Source organism: Leiobunum rupestre, chromosome 5, assembly GCF_980474605.1.
Source record: "Leiobunum rupestre chromosome 5, qqLeiRupe1.1.hap1, whole genome shotgun sequence".
In the NCBI taxonomy this organism is placed as follows: Eukaryota; Metazoa; Arthropoda; class Arachnida; order Opiliones; family Sclerosomatidae; genus Leiobunum; species Leiobunum rupestre.
Window position 1 is genome coordinate 70,159,444 of NC_143388.1, and position 18,196 is coordinate 70,177,639.

Consider the following 18,196-nt stretch of genomic DNA (forward strand, 5'->3'; position numbering starts at 1 on the left):
TCTACGCAGGGTAGATGCATTTACGGTCAGAAGTTTGCGTCGTTTTATCTTTTCAACACACACAGACCGACATTAAGAAATATATAGTAGATGAAACTCTGATAATATTACTTCAAGCTTATGTTTGCCCTTCGTTCAATGATAAGGGAAAAGATGCTAGCGAATGCGAATAAATAATCTTTGACGAAATTAGTATGTCAGGATGGCCGAGCGGTCTAAGGCGCTGCGTTCAGGTCGCAGTCTGGTTTTCCAGGCGTGGGTTCGAATCCCACTTCTGACAGTTTAATTTTTTTATTTTCTTCAAGGTGTACAGTAGAATTAAATTTCAGGTTACGTGTCAAATCTCAGATACACTCTTTTTCTATGAATAATGAGATAAATTTTTTATAGTTTCTATATTTATGTTGCTATATTTATAAGTTCCTATATTTATAAGTTTCTATATTTATAAGTTTCTATATTTTTAAGTTTCTATATTTATAAGTTTCTATATTTATAAGTTTCTATATTTATAAGTTTCTATATTTATAAGTTTCTATATTTATAAGTTTCTATATTTATAAGTTTCTATATTTATAAGTTTCTATATTTTTAAGTTCCTATATTTATAAGTTTCTATATTTATAAGTTTCTATTTTTATAAGTTTCTATATTTATAAGTTTCTATATTTATAAGTTTCTATATTTTTAAGTTTCTATATTTATAAGTTTCTATATTTATAAGTTTCTATATTTATAAGTTTCTATATTTATAAGTTTCTATATTTATAAGTTTCTATATATATAAGTTTCTATATTTATAAGTTTATATATTCATAAGTTTCTATATTTATAAGTTTCTATATATATAAGTTTCTATATTTATAAGTTTATATATTCATAAGTTTCTATATTTATAAGTTTCTATATTTATGTTTCTATATTTATAAGTTTCTATATTTATAAGTTTCTATATTTATAAGTTTCTATATATATAAGTTTCTATATTTATAAGTTTATATATTCATAAGTTTCTCTATTTATAAGTTTCTATATTTATAAGTTTCTATATATTTAAGTTTCTATATTTATAAGTTTATATATTCATAAGTTTCTCTATTTATAAGTTTCTATATTTGTAAGTTTCTATATTTATAAGTTTCTATATTTATAAGTTTCTATATTTATAAGTTTCTATATATATAAGTTTCTATATTTATAAGTTTCTATATTTATAAGTTTCTATATTTATAAGTTTCTATATTTGATAGGGTGTCCCACCCACGCCTTATAGAGAAGTTGCAAACCATGGTCTATCTGGCTCTATTCTACGCTGGTGTCATGATTACCTATCAAATCGATTGAACGTTTTAAAATGCAATGGCCAAATTACTGACGTCACCTATGACGTCACCTGTGGCGTCCCACAGGGGTCGTCATTAGGGCCTCTACTTTTAAACGTTTATATTCATGATATACCGCCCAGTGTAAAATGGTCGAGAATTTTTCAGCTGGCTGACGACCATAAATTTGCTAAAGAAATTAACCATTTCTTGGACTGTCAACTCCTTCAGCAAGACCTGGATCAACTATATATATGGTGCAGCCAAAACAACATTCCAATAAATGCAGCGAAAACCGTCGTAGTGACGTTTACCAGAAAAACCAATCCGGTCTTTTTCGACTACAAAATAGATGGCATTCTTCTGACTAGGGCCAAAACAGTTAAGGACCTCGGGTACATTTCGACAGTAAGTTATTTTACAGTGAACATATCAGTCAAACCGTCGCAAAAGCAAATAGACTTTTAGGTGCATCTTATCGAATTTCTCGTGTACTAAGTTCGCATTTGTGCTTTTTAACATTATTTAACTCTTTAGTAAAATCTTGTATACTCTACGGCTCAATAATTTATGCCGACCCCTGCGATTCTAACATCAAGAAGGTCGAAACTATTTTTAAAACATTTTCTTATCTTTACAAAACTTTTAAAATTTCTGATTATTATACTAATTCAAATCTGGACAATGTTAAACAATCCCTAATCAAAGTTGACATAAAATTTCTCCACCGCTTAATTAATCATAAAATTACTTGTCCTTTACTTTTGCAATCTCTCAATTTTAATTGCGGCAGCCATTGCTCTAGAAAAAGAAATTTATTTTATACTCATGAGAAAAACTGTCGAGCCGTTAATAGAATAATAAATAATTTTAACGTATATGGCAATAAAAATGATTTGTTCAACAAAGCTATACTAAAAAATAACCGAATAGTTTTAGAAAAGTTAGGGTGAACCTTACAATATATATATATTTTTTAATTTTATAATTTTATTTATTTTCATGTAATATGATATATACGACACTACAAAAACAAGTGGCTTAACTTAATTTAATTGAATGGTTTTTGTATTTAGTGACGACTGTGTAATAACTTGCTGGTTTTTGTAAAACTGTTTTATTGCACAATAAACTCCTATTCTATTCTATTCTATTCTATTAAAAGTTTCTATATTTATAAGTTTCTATATTTATAAGTTTCTATATTTATAAGTTTCTATATTTATAAGTTTCTATATTTATAATTTTCTATATTTATAAGTTTCTATATTTATAAGTTTCTATATTTATAAGTTTCTATATTTATAAGTTTCTATATTTATAAGTTTCCATATTTATAAGTTTCTATATTTATGTTTCTATATTTATAAGTTTCTATATTTATAAGTTTCTATATATATAAGTTTCTATATTTATAAGTTTATATATTCACAAGTTTCTCTATTTATAAGTTTCTATATTTGTAAGTTTCTATATTTATAAGTTTCTATATTTATAAGTTTCTATATTTATAAGTTTCTATACGTTTCTATATTTATAAGTTTTTATATTTATAAGTTTCTGTATTTATAAGTTTGTATATTTTTAAGTGTCTATATTTATTAGTTTCTATATTTTAAGGAAATTCTAGGTTAGGAATGGTTCAGAACTTCAGGTATAAATTTTTTGCAGGGCTAGTTTCCCGGATTCGGAAATTGGTCTATGAGGAAGTTTAAACTTAGTTTTTCCAACGTCATTGTGCTTCTTTAAGACAGTGGCGTAGTTGGCACATGACCCCCCCCCCCCGAAACGTATGGTCGTACGTACAAATATTTTTATTTGTTTACTTTTTTTTCAATAGTGTGCCCCCCCCCCAAACAAAATCCTGGCTACGCTACTGCTTTAAGAAGAGAGAATACTAGAAGTGTCAGTGTCGGAAAAGGTTGGGCCAAAAAATATCCGCGTAATCGAGACTTATCATTTAATGTTACTTATTCTATTAAATTTAAAATAATTTATTTTCAAACGTTGCCATATTTAAAGAATCTTGGCTTCAAAATTTACGTTATTTGAAAGTCAGGATGGCCGAGCGGTCTAAGGCGCTGCGTTCAGGTTGCAGTCTGGTTTTCCAGGCGTGGGTTCGAATCCCACTTCTGACAATTTAATTTTTTTATTTTCTTCAAGGTGTACAGTAGAATTAAATTTCAGGTTACGTGTCAAATCTCAGATACACTCTTTTTCTATGAATAATGAGATAAATTTTTTATAGTTTCTATATTTATGTTTCTATATTTATAAGTTCCTATATTTATAAGTTTCTATATTTATAAGTTCCTATATTTATAAGTTTCTATATTTATAAGTTTCTATATTTATAAGTTTCTATATTTATAAGTTTCTATATTTATAAGTTTCTATATTTATAAGTTTCGATATTTATAAGTTTCTTTATTTATAAGTTTCTATATTTAGAAGTTTCTATATTTATAAGTTTCTATATTTATAAGTTTCTATATTTATAAGTTTCTATATTTATAAGTTTCTATATTTATAAGTTTCTATATTTATAAGTTTCTATATTTATAAGTTTCTATATTTATAAGTTTCTATATTTATGTTTCTTTATTTATAAGTTTCTATATTTATAAGTTTCTATATTTATAAGTTTCTATATTTATAAGTTTCTATATTTATAAGTTTCTATATTTATAAGTTTCTATATTTATAAGTTTCTATATTTATGTTTCTTTATTTATAAGTTTCTATATTTATAAGTTTCTATATATATAAGTTTCTATATTTATAAATTTATATTTTCATAAGTTTCTCTATTTATAAGTTTCTATATTTGTAAGTTTCTATATTTATAAGTTTCTATATTTATAAGTTTCTATATTTATAAGTTTCTATATTTATAAGTTTCTATATTTATAAGTTTCTATATTTATGTTTCTATATTTATAAGTTTCTATATTTATAAGTTTCTATATATATACGTTTCTATATTTATACGTTTTTATATCTATAAGTTTCTGTATTTATAAGTTTCTATATTTTTAAGTGTCTATATTTATAAGTTTTTGTATTTATAAGTTTCTATATTTTTAAGTTTCTATATTTATTAGTTTCTATATTTTAAGGAAATTCTAGGTTAGGAATGGTTCAGAACTTCAGGTATACATTTTTTGCAGGGCTAGTTTCCCGGATTCGGAAATTAGTCTATGAGGAAGTTTAAACTGAGTTTTTCCAACGTCATTGTGCTCCTTTAAGACATGACCCCCCCCCCGAAACGTATGGTCGTTCGTACAAATATTTTTATTTTTTTTATTTTTTTTTCAATGGTGTGCCCCCCCCCCCCCCCTAAAAACAAAATCCTGGCTACGCTACTGCTTTAAGAAGAGAGAATACTAGAAGTGTCAGTGTCGAAAAAAGTTGGGCCAAAAAATATCCGCGTAATCGAGACTTATCATTTAATGTTACTTATTCTATTAAATTTAAAATAATTTATTTTCAAACGTTGCCATATTTAAAGAATCTTGGCTTCAAAATTAACATTATTTCAGAGTCAGGATGGCCGAGTGGTCTAAGGCGCTGCGTTCAGGTCGCTGTCTGGTTTTCCAGGCGTGGGTTCGAATCCCATTTCTGACAATTTAATTTTTTTATTTTCTTCAAGGTGTACAGTAGAATTAAATTTCAGGTTACATGTCAAATCTCAGATACACTCTTTTTCTATGAATAATGAGATAAATTTTTTATAGTTTCTATATTTATGTTTCTATATTTATAAGTTCCTATATTTATAAGTTTCTATATTTATAAGTTCCTATATTTATAAGTTTCTATATTTATAAGTTTCTATATTTATGTTTCTTTATTTATAAGTTTCTATATTTATAAGTTTCTATATTTATAAGTTTCTATATTTATAAGTTTCTATATTTATAAGTTTCTATATTTATAAGTTTCTATATTTATAAGTTTCTATATTTATAAGTTTCTATATTTATAAGTTTCTTTATTTATAAGTTTCTATATTTAGAAGTTTCTATATTTATAAGTTTCTATATTTATAAGTTTCTATATTTATGTTTCTTTATTTATAAGTTTCTATATTTATAAGTTTCTATATATATAAGTTTCTATATTTATAAGTTTCTATATTTATAAGTTTCTATATTTATAAGTTTCTATATTTACAAGTTTCTATATTTATGTTTCTTTATTTATAAGTTTCTATATTTATAAGTTTCTATATATATAAGTTGCTATATTTATAAGTTTATATATTCATAAGTTTCTCTATTTATAAGTTTCTATATTTGTAAGTTTCTATATTTATAAGTTTATATATTTATAAGTTTCTATATTTATAAGTTTCTATATATATAAGTTTTTATATTTATAAGTTTCTATATTTATAAGTTTCTATATTTATAAGTTTCTATATATATAAGTTTCTATATTTATGTTTCTTTATTTATAAGTTCCTATATTTATAAGTTTCTATATTTATAAGTTCCTATATTTATAAGTTTCTATATTTATAAGTTTCTATATTTATAAGTTTCTATATTTATAAGTTTCTATATTTATAAGTTTCTATATTTATAAGTTTCTATATTTATAAGTTTCTATATTTATAAGTTTCTATATTTATAAGTTTCTATATTTATAAGTTTCTATATTTATAAGTTTCTATATTTATAAGTTTCTTTATTTATAAGTTTCTATATTTAGAAGTTTCTATATTTATAAGTTTCTATATTTATAAATTTCTATATTTATAAGTTTCTATATTTATAAGTTTCTATATTTATAAGTTTCTATATTTATAAGTTTCTATATTTATGTTTCTTTATTTATAAGTTTCTATATTTATAAGTTTCTATATTTATAAGTTTATATATTCATAAGTTTCTCTATTTATAAGTTTCTATATTTGTAAGTTTCTATATTTATAAGTTTCTATATTTATAAGTTTCTATATTTATAAGTTTCTATATTTATAAGTTTCTATATTTATAAGTTTCTATATTTATAAGTTTCTATATTTATAAGTTTCTATATTTATAAGTTTCTATATTTATAAGTTTCTATATTTATAAGTTTCTTTATTTATAAGTTTCTATATTTAGAAGTTTCTATATTTATAAGTTTCTATATTTATAAGTTTCTATATTTATGTTTCTTTATTTATAAGTTTCTATATTTATAAGTTTCTATATATATAAGTTTCTATATTTATAAGTTTCTATATTTATAAGTTTCTATATTTATAAGTTTCTATATTTACAAGTTTCTATATTTATGTTTCTTTATTTATAAGTTTCTATATTTATAAGTTTCTATATATATAAGTTGCTATATTTATAAGTTTATATATTCATAAGTTTCTCTATTTATAAGTTTCTATATTTGTAAGTTTCTATATTTATAAGTTTCTATATTTATAAGTTTCTATATTTATAAGTTTCTATATATATAAGTTTCTATATTTATAAGTTTCTATATTTATAAGTTTCTATATTTATAAGTTTCTATATATATAAGTTTCTATATTTATGTTTCTTTATTTATAAGTTTCTATATTTATAAGTTTCTATATTTATAAGTTTCTATATTTATAAGTTTCTATATTTATAAGTTTCTATATTTATAAGTTTCTATATTTATAAGTTTCTATATTTATAAGTTTCTATATTTATAAGTTTCTTTATTTATAAGTTTCTATATTTAGAAGTTTCTATATTTATAAGTTTCTATATTTATAAGTTTCTATATTTATGTTTCTTTATTTATAAGTTTCTATATTTATAAGTTTCTATATTTATAAGTTTCTATATTTATAAGTTTCTATATTTACAAGTTTCTATATTTATGTTTCTTTATTTATAAGTTTCTATATTTATAAGTTTCTATATATATAAGTTGCTATATTTATAAGTTTATATATTCATAAGTTTCTCTATTTATAAGTTTCTATATTTGTAAGTTTCTATATTTATAAGTTTCTATATTTATAAGTTTCTATATATATAAGTTTCTATATTTATAAGTTTCTATATTTATAAGTTTCTATATTTATAAGTTTCTATATTTATAAGTTTCTATATTTATAAGTTTCTATATTTATAAGTTTCTATATTTATAAGTTTCTATATTTATGTTTCTATATTTATAAGTTTCTATATTTATAAGTTTCTATATATATACGTTTCTATATTTATACGTTTTTATATTTATAAGTTTCTGTATTTATAAGTTTCTATATTTTTAAGTTTCTATATTTATTAGTTTCTATATTTATAAGTTTCTATATATATACGTTTCTATATTTATACGTTTTTATATTTATAAGTTTCTGTATTTATAAGTTTCTATATTTTTAAGTGTCTATATTTATAAGTTTCTGTATTTATAAGTTTCTATATTTTTAAGTTTCTGTATTTATAAGTTTCTATATTTTTAAGTTTCTATATTTATTAGTTTCTATATTTTAAGGAAATTCTAGGTTAGGAATGGTTCAGAACTTCAGGTATACATTTTTTGCAGGGCTAGTTTCCCGGATTCGGAAATTGGTCTATGAGGAAGTTTAAACTGAGTTTTTCCAACGTCATTGTGCTCCTTTAAGACATGACCCCCCCCCCCCCCCGAAACGTATGGTCGTACGTACAAATATTTTTATTTTTTTATTTTTTTCAATGGTGTGTCCCCCCCCCCCAAAAACAAAATCCTGGCTACGCTACTGCTTTAAGAAGAGAGAATACTAGAAGTGTCAGTGTCGGAAAAGGTTGGGCCAAAAAATATCCACGAAATCGAGACTTATCATTTAATGTTACTTATTCTATCAAATTTAAAATAATTTATTTTCAAACATTGCCATATTTAAAGAATCTTGGCTTAAAAATTTACCTTATTTAAAGTCAGGATGGCCGACCGGTCTAAGGCGCTGGGTTCAGGTCGCAGTGTGGTCTTCCAGGCGTGGGTTCGAATCCCACTTCTGACAATGTTTTCCTTTTGGATTTTACAAGTGATCATTGAGTTAGGCTTAGGCACAATTAGGAAACTGAAATCATATTAATTTTATGAAAATAGAACGAACAATTTGATCTTGGCCAAACGACGAAGAATGTTTTAACTTGGCTAATGCCAAGATGAACTACCCTTTCATATGTATGTTTTGTACTGAAGATATATCACATAATTCACATCAATTCAATTCGTGTTTAATTCCTGCAAAACAACAAGTATGATGTACATAAATCAACACATATATGTTTATTTCAGCAAAGAAAAATTAATTAAAAAACATTCCGTATAATCTATATGTAAATGATTTTTTTAAGTTTAACAAAAAGAACTATTCAGCAAACGAAATAAAATTATACATGCATATATGAAGGTTTTATTTAAAATGTGTTAAAAAACTATTCAGCAAAGAAAAACTTTTTGAAATCTAGAATCTTACATCGGGTGAGAACAAAACACATAAACACAAAAAAATATTTAGAGTTCCATAGTAGAATAGCCAACTAAATTATACAAAATAAAAAAATACATTATAGATTCCTACATTAGGCCTAACTTTATTTCATGCTTCTTTCTAATATACTAATAATCAAACCAACTATTTGTATAATCATAAAGAAACATGAATTCTTCACATATCAATGATTGTCATTTACAATAATATCAATTATAATAATCTAAACTTACTTAAAAATTTCTGATTCTTCAATACTCGTTTAACATGAACCGCGCTTTTGAGTAATGCTGTGACATCATTGGGATAACCGGAAATCGTTGGCGTTCTTAAAAGGTCCAAAATAAATAGGATAAATTTGACAGCGCACGGGCTTTGTATAATTTAGTTGGCTATGATAGTAGTTACAGTTAACTAGGCCAAATATATAGAAAACACAGATATATTCCAAAATCACTCATTCAACCAATTTAAAAAATATATTGTGTCGCATTCGATTGGTGGAGCTGCATTACTAAATTTAAAATTCAAAAACTCTTAATACGCTATTTGAACACTTTCGCCACGGAAATATAAAATATATCTTTAAAAGTAATCATTCATAAGTTAATTACTGGTTCGATTAAGAACGTGGCGTGTAAATATGTTAATACGAAAAAATGAGTCTTCATTGTAATTACCAGATACACTCTCGAATTGAGTCTTCTTCAGCTCCGAATAATATCCATTCCTTTCATAATGAAAGCATCGCGAAATTGTACAATGAGGAAACGACTCGCGGAATACAAATTATTTATAATGGGAAAAAGCTTAATTAACGGCGACTATTTTTTTCTCGATTGTCTCTCGTCGCACCTTCTAATTGTTACGCAAATATACGATATCATCCCGCGATTATTAAGTCGGGGAATATAATCATTCATTCTTATTATTATACTGAATGGTCGTTAAATTGTTCAACAACTTCGTGATACAGTTAAAATGAGAATGAAATACTTTTGTTTTCCGGTTTTTTTCCTTCTTTTGTCTGTTGCTAATATCTTTCTTCGCTTCTCCTGTCAACGGATAATCTAGTTAGACGAAAATTTATGAGCGTCATTTAATGGGGAACACCAGATGTCGAGGAAATGTAACCGTTTTAGGCCACAATTAAGCGAAGGAATGAATGGAAATGCTCGCTAAATTTGAATACTTAATTTCCCATTAAATATTCTCGAAGGAAATAAAATTTACTTAATAAATTTATAAGAATAATAATAATATACAATGGATGATCATTATAGTATTGTGCAAATTGTTTTCAAATTCATTTATTAGGCACGCGTCAATGGGGATACGAGAAGAAATTTTCCTCCAAGCAGACGACGCTTGTTTTTCGATTTGGAAACTGGTAGAATAAATGCTTGTTGTCATCAAGATTACCAGTGGAATAACAACATGTTTGCCAAGACCGCTACCAGTTGAATAAATAGTTGTTGCGAAGACTATACTTGTTAAAAAGACTACCAATGGAATAAATACTTGTTGTAAAAACTACCAGTGGAATAATTACTTGTTGGCCAAGATCGCTTCCAGTTGAATAAATACTTGTTGGCCAAGACCGTGTAACCCTTCAGGTTCACTTTCCCCCGCATACTACCTTTTTTTATTTTCTGTGTTTTATTTACTTTTGTTATTACGTTTTCCCCGCACTCTTGACCCTCTAAATTTACAGTTTTTGTTAAGTATTCTTGAAGCCCCCTACATCAAATATCTTAGAATTCCGAGCTCTATTTAATGAAACTAATCCCAGTGTTAAATATAAATATAATTTAATGATAAACTAAAAACTTAAATAACTTTTGAACCATACATACAAATTAATTATTTTTTATAAGCCTTATAGAACTCGATCAAACCCCACGATAAAATATAAAATTAAGATAATCAATTAAATCGTTCTCTTAAAATAAATTATAAACTAAATCCCTGCCTTCAACAATACTAAAATTAATCCCTCGCTAATTAAAGTGTTTTTCTCTCGGTCACAAGACCATGGTGCAATACATTCAGCGAACTTTCCCAGCCCAGACTTTCCCTAAAACTTTCCGAACTAAACCAGTAAAGCTCCATCAGCTCACAGCGATCCCATGAAATCATTTCAAGTCCACAAGCTTCATATTAACTATCAGGTAGCAAGATCCCAAGAAAAGCGGACGTTTTCCAAGGTTGCCGCCATAGGGTCGCGAGGGCGCCTGGACATTTCCTCTTGGAGACAAAAAGAAGGTAACCTCAAGACTCCCTGGTATCCCCCCCCCCCCCGCAACCCCAAGCGACCTTTCGTAAATCGGACAACGTCACCACCGCATGACTAGACACGAGTCTTAAATACACCAATGACCTAGGTAAAATGGGAGGTCACCAGTTGCTTTTTGTTTCAACCCCGCCCCCCAATAATCCGAACAAAACCAAGAGACAGAGCCCCAAAAGGACAGAACGGTACAGAACGGGACCGAACTCTGCTTCTCGGGCAAGAGAAGAACCATGTCGAAATAAATATAAAATAATGTGCGATGAAGTCGCGCTTACGCGTTCTCCTTGTGTGGGGTGTTGTGTTTGTTGCTCCTAGCTTTTAACAGATTTATTTTGATACATGATGGTTTTCTGTCTATTTCAGTTTATTGAAAATAATTATCGATAATCCATTGAAGTTTCCAAACAAATAAAAGAGATCAATGACTAAGATCCTTTCGTGAATATGTTTTGAAGGGCAGCCATGTTTAATAAAATAAAAACATAAAATGCGCATGCGTGTACTACGATCTAAAGCAACCCAATCACGGTGTCCCTTCCCTCTAAGATTTCCTCATTGAATTGGGAATTATACTGCTAGAATTACAATTACGATTTTGGTTGCCATGGTTACGCGGGACCTGTTCTGATAAGACTGTACAAAATTCATCTTTATAATTAGGCAGTAGCGCCATCTATATTTTTTAAAGTTATATGGCTAAAAAAAATAATTATTAGCTAACTCACCGTAACTTGAGTTAAAAAGGATCGTGTTGACAAAATTAAATTATTTTTAAACAACTTCAAAGGTTTGTTTGTTACGAGTAATCATACATTTCAATTTCGAATCAGATTCGCGATAAAATTCAATTGCATTATAGTTGCCACCACTAGAGACAGATGCCGCCACGGTAGAACGAGAAAGTTGATAAGGTCTCCTTATTGAACGAAATTGGTCCCGCGCCGGCCAGATTTAGTTGTACCTCTATTTATTCCCAACTCAATGGATTTCCTCTACACCCAGTTTTCGACGGTTACAATATTTGAATGTTTTTATATTTCGTCTTTAAGCTTCCTGCGTTGTTTTAAATTTATCAGAAAATATCGCCGCCTACTGGTCAAGTTTTGAAATAACTTTGTGAATTTCTTCCGCTAGGCTCGTCTTGGCTATCTCCGTTTTATGGCGGAATTTTCCAATGGACGTCTTAGTTAAACACGGTTTCAGTCGATTAATTTGGAGTGTAATTGAAAAGAAATCCGTAAAAAGATTAAAAAGCTTTATGAAAGTAATCATGTATCGAAAGTTGTGGAAAAAAAGACTACAGAAACTTGGAAATACCACAATATGTTCTGAATTTGAAGTAAAAGACATATTTTATCAGAAATCTTAAATGAAGTTGAATCTATGGTTCTGAAGGAAGATACCAAACTCATGTGTACCATTATTAAACTTTAAAGGTGATATCTTTCACTTTCTGTGAAGCCCAATTTTATGAATACCGCGTTTGCATTGACTCTTCCAAATCGGAGGGACTCTACTGGGAAACGAATCGACAGTGGCGTAGCTAGCATGGGTGACACCTAGGGCGGATATCATGGTGTGTTACTTACTAGTCTCTAGTTTGTGTAAGTTTTATTTTTTTCACGGTCGGGTGTCACCCCCAAATCAATTTTTTATTTGAAATTTTCCGAAAATTTTAAAATTAGATAATTTTCTACTTCATATGAGTATAGAGTAGTACCAGTGCTACATCACGCAACGTCACCCATGCTTTTTCCTATAGAGAAAAAAATCGCGCCTAAAATGGCGGCCATGGCCAAAGCTACGAGGTGATACTACTCTATTCATTGAAAGTTAATAAACTCTGCCAATTATGGTTTTTGACGTTGCTTAGCTAATTTAGCTCCTTATTGAGTGTCCTGTCTCGTATTTGTTGGTTTAAGGCAGTGTTTGGCAGTGAGGGAGATTCTAAAGAGCAGCAACCGATTAGATAGTGCCACTAACAAGGAGTCATCCCGAAGTGTAACTAGAGGATAGCGCCGCCGATCAAACGCCGCCGCCGCCGATTATTTAGATAACGCCGAAACGCCGCCGCCGCCGATAAATTTAATTTCGGCGGCGCCGCCGCCGCCGAAACATTTTCATTTCGCCGCCGAATTAATTTCCATTATTAAAGTATAATAATTACGTTTTGAGATCTAAACTACATAGATTTTTCTTTTGGTAGTGCTACGATTCCTAGGCTGTTGGGTGCACCGTACTAGCGTTATAAAATTAAAAATAATTAATAATTTCCAAAAGATCTGGCACCACTGCACCGCGCGCACCAAGATTTTCTGCAGCAGATAGCTGGGATAGGAGAGATAGAAACGAAAACGGCTTTGAAGTTGCCTCGCCTCGTATTTTGTAATAAGTACAGAAACGTATCAGCTGCATTGGCTGCATTCAGCAATAACTATTCTATTACATTTTAAAAATTCCTTTGATACAAAGATAAAATAATTTGTGATAATGGACTTAAATGCGCGTAGAAAAACCGGATTTGGGGGGGGGGGGATGGAATTTATGCGGTAGAGGGCTGGCTCGTTGGTTGTCTGTACGATAATGGCGGCGCCCAGCAAAAGTTTCTAAAAAGAGTGTATAGATAATAATACTAGTGAAATGGTAGTGAATTAGTACAGTATTGTTATTACTAGCGTAAATGTTTTAGTTTAATAGTATCATATGTGACATAGTTACTCATAAGTGTGCCTCTGTTTAACATATCTGTATTAAAAATTTATATGAGACCTTGTTTCACAGCCACCAAAGGCTATATAAAGCTACGCGTAACTTTATATAGTCTTTGACAGCCACCAAAGAAAATACAGCACTAACGTCGCGTAAAACTGGTTTTAACTTCCTTCCCCCCTACGCGAGAACTAGTTTTGATGACGATAAAACCGTCATCGACTGAGAAGTGACGACAATAACGTCATATCCTTGCAACAAGGTATCATTATGAAAAAATTCTTTCAGGCACACTTATGATTAAATAAGTTACATCTGATAGTATCTAACCAAAGTTACCTCTTCTTTGTTTTGGAAACAAGTTGTTCCTATTTTATTAAAATACATTCTCTTAAACATGTATTTTTTAAATGTGTTTAACAATTTAAGTTCTAGCGGTCTATTAAAAGGCTGGCGCTATTTCTGAGGGGGGGGGGGGGGCAGTTTTTCTCCTTAGGCGCCGCCGCCGCCGATTTTTTTCAACGCCGCCGATTATTTTCTGAAAATCAGCGCGCCACGCCGCCGCCGAACTAATTATCGTTCCCGCCGCCGCCGTTGAAAATTGGTTCGGCGCTATGCTCTAAGTGTAACCTACCGACTTTGTTCCAACTCGGGGGATTGGTAAACCTTCACGTAACACGAAAAATCTTAAAGGGAATTTATTCAATTGGTAACCGTTTTGCCACGGCAACGAAAACTGTTTTTTATAACAAAAAAATGAAATTTTCCCATTGAAAATAGCAGGGGATTTTAATCGATTCAATTTCCTCCAATGGAGAATAGGGTGAAGGGTCATGCTTTTTCATTGCCGAATAGAAAAGACCTTTCACCCCTCCATTTAATCTGTTTCTGCTCTTAAAAATTCCCGCCAATTATTCATAATACTATTAAAGTGCAGTAGAACTCGCGATTGATTAAATATAATTAAAGACTAAACTAAAGACTGTAAAATGAAAATCCCTTGTACATCCTGTATAGATACTTCTCTCGTAAGATATTTATTATTAACTTCTGCTAGAAGCGCGAAACATTAACGGAACCAAATTTCGCGAGGGATAGAAAACGAGAATCACAATCTACAATAAATTTAAAGCGAAAATAACGCTTCTTTCATATCCTGCCTGTAAAAATAACAATTTATCCCGCTGTACAACTATAAATTTGAATATAAATAAAAGGTTAGACGTCCTGAACATTTACAAGAGCTTGTTTTTCTACGTAATAATAATAATAATTGCGGGGCGGAGGTTCGTCCTCTTTTATGCACTTTTCATCGAAAAATCATCGTCAGGTGACTCGTTTAACTCGTTATTCGGACGAAAATGAAAAGGAAATAATTTAGGCGTATCATCCCCTCTCGGGCCGATTCACTCTCTTTCGCGAAAGCGGGTTTGCGGCGTGTATGAAAGGCATCACGACCCTTCGACCTGTCAAAAGCCACGCCACCCCGACCCGAAATCCCACTTTAAGCTACAGCCGCTAGTTGCGATTCCTTACCGTATCCATCCAGCCTTTCAACGTTTGACATCCACGCGCAACAATAAAGGGAACGGCTCAAACGGTAAAAAGGCCCCTATTATTACCACTGAGTTCGTCTCGTGAAATAATATAGAAGTTACGTTCGTTTTTATTTGTATCTTGACCGCGTGAAGAGATTGACGAAACTACTTCATTTCGACGTTCGTGGCCGCTGTAGCAATGTGTTAATATAGACATTAAATCTATGCTATACAGTATGTTAACTAAAAAACGATACATAGGCAATTACTCAAAATGTGTTTTATGTAAGAATTTGAAATTTGCAGGTTACATAGAGAGTGCAGGGGGACAAATGACAATGAAAATTTCATTGACCTTGAACCGGGTCTTCAAGGTCATTTAAATTTTATCTCGAGAGCCGTTAGGATTAGAAGAATGGTTCCAATTAGAAATGTGTTCTAGGTTTAATTTTAAGTCCAAACAGCTTGGATCCGATCTAATTTGATCAATGGGAAGCCGAGAAATGTTAGACCAAAAACCATAAGGTCGTGTATGGTATTCTAATCAAGACACGACATTTTAATAATAATAAAAATAATAAGCTAGGCTAATACCCAAGGCACCACCTTAGGCCTAAGTCATCAAGCGACTTTTGAAGCCATTAATTCAGGTGGCCGGGTTACAATGCGATTTTAGGGCTTATAAATCGAAAACTACCAGATCTAATGGATCAAAATTTTCGTGCCACTCTAAACTGAGTGGGGAAGTTCGAATTTTGTAACTTATGATGACCTTGAAACATTAGTTCCAGGTCATTCAAAATTTATCTCGAGAACCATTAGGATTAGGAGAATGGTTCGAATTATAAAAATGCCCGCCAAGGTTTTATAAGTCAAATTACCTTTTACCCGAGGTAAATAAACCCATAAAACTCCAAAATAAACGTCAATTAATTGATTTAAGACGTACCAAGTATTTTTATTAACTTTTTTTAGTTTAAATGTTTTAAACACAAAAGAAACTAAATAAGTAATTGAAATAAATACGCAACTAATAAACGTAAGAATTATTTACAATTAATTTAAATAAATAAATAATGAACAAGTTAGCAAGCCAAAATATACCTCTCCTCGGAAGAGTTTTTAATTTTCAGTGAATCGTTGCTGTATCCGTGGTTCTGCGGTAGAACGCTCACCTGACGTGCAAGAGGGCTCGGGTTCGAATCCTGGCCGATTTAAAAATTATACTACACCCAATGACAAAAAGAGGGCGCTTTTGGAAAAACCTTTTCCCTGATTCTAAGAAACTGGGCACGCAGTGATTACCCTTTGCCCCGAAAATGCGAATGCGTTCGCAGGCCTGACAGACAGACAGACAGACAGAGAGAGTGGTTGTATAACCCCTCCGAGTTTTTTACCTCTCCCGTCGGAGAGGTAAAAAACTGAAGATTAACTTTCAAATAATAATGAACAAAACAATGATAATGTAATGTTTCAAGCTCCCTTAAATTCTAGACTTATTTTATGAAGTGTTCAAAAATACCTCCATTGGCTTCTACGCATGCTTGCCCTCGTGTATTAGTTGCTTATTTATTTCGATTACTTATTTAGTTTCTTTTTGTTTAAAACATTTAAACTAAAAAAAGAAAATAAAAATACTTGGTACGTCTTAAAACAATTAATTAACGTTTATTTTGGAGTTTTATTGGTTTATTTACCTCGGATAAAAGGTAATTTGACTTAAAAAACCTTGGCGGGCAGTTTTATAATTCGAACCATTATCCTAATCCTAATCCTAATGGATCTCGAGATAACTTTTTAATGACCTTTAACTAATGCTTCAAGGTCATGATATGTTACAAATTTCGAACTCCCCCACTCAGTTTAGAGTTTCACGACACATTTGATCCATTAGATCTGGTAGTTTTATAAGCCCTTAAATGTCGTGTCTTGATTAGAATACCACACACGACCTTATGGTGTTTGGTCTAGCATTTCTCGGCTTTACATTGGTCAAATTAGATCACTTCAAAGTTGTTTAGACTTAAAATTAAACGTAGAACACATTTCTAATTGAAACCATTCTTCTAATCCTAATGGTTCTCGAGATAAAATTTTAATGACCTTGAAGACCCAGTCCAAGGTCATTGAAATTTTCATTGACATTTGTCCCTCTGCACCCTCTATGTAACCTGCAAATTTCAAATTCTTACATAAAACACATTTTGAGTAATTGACTCTGTATCGTTTTTTTAGTTAACACCCTGTATAAAGAGGTAGGCATTTACTATGTAAATAATAAATAAATAAAGCACAGAACGTGTGAGTGGGAGAGACAGAGGTGAATTCCTCTCCCGTGTGAAATCGAGAGGAATACAATGGGCACTCGAGCTCGTAAATCAAAATTAACATGTTAATTTACATAGAAACGTTCTTTCTGTGATTCATAGCATATGTAACATAATATTTCATAAGTATGCCTCTATACAACATTTCCATAGGAAAAAATTTCAATAAGACCTTGTTTCACATGGAAAATACAATAAGCGGACACAAAAATGCAAAAATTATTATAATCCTTGGGCTATTGAAAAGATTACCATGGTAACGAATTCACGTGATCGCGATGCACGAGCTAAACTGTAGATTGTCAAAGCCAGAAACGCGCGAGGGATTCAAAATCCACATCACTATCTTCCGTTTACCCTCGCGGTTACCATCAGTACAGCTGATGACGCGTTATTCGTCACGGAGTTGTAAGTGACGTATATTACGGCATATCCCGGGAACAAGGTTTCATTAATGAAAATGCTTTTTTGGCATACTTATGAGGAATTATGTTACATATGATCATAGCAACAAATATTTTAATGAATGATGAATAATAAATGAA

The 18,196-nt window shown here is 29.8% G+C and overlaps 4 non-coding genes across 4 annotated transcripts; all 4 read left to right on the forward strand.

Annotated features, from left to right (window-relative positions):
- Window positions 1–196: 196 nt before the first annotated feature.
- TRNAL-CAG (transfer RNA leucine (anticodon CAG)) lies at window positions 197–280 on the forward strand. The gene has a single exon. It is a non-coding gene; the product is annotated as a tRNA-Leu (tRNA).
- A 3,096-nt stretch (window positions 281–3,376) lies between these two features.
- Window positions 3,377–3,460, forward strand: TRNAL-CAG (transfer RNA leucine (anticodon CAG)). The gene has a single exon. It is a non-coding gene; the product is annotated as a tRNA-Leu (tRNA).
- Window positions 3,461–4,865: 1,405 nt separating this feature from the next.
- Window positions 4,866–4,949, forward strand: TRNAL-CAG (transfer RNA leucine (anticodon CAG)). Its single transcript has one exon. It is a non-coding gene; the product is annotated as a tRNA-Leu (tRNA).
- Window positions 4,950–8,223: 3,274 nt separating this feature from the next.
- TRNAL-CAG (transfer RNA leucine (anticodon CAG)) lies at window positions 8,224–8,307 on the forward strand. Its single transcript has one exon. It is a non-coding gene; the product is annotated as a tRNA-Leu (tRNA).
- Window positions 8,308–18,196: the final 9,889 nt, after the last annotated feature.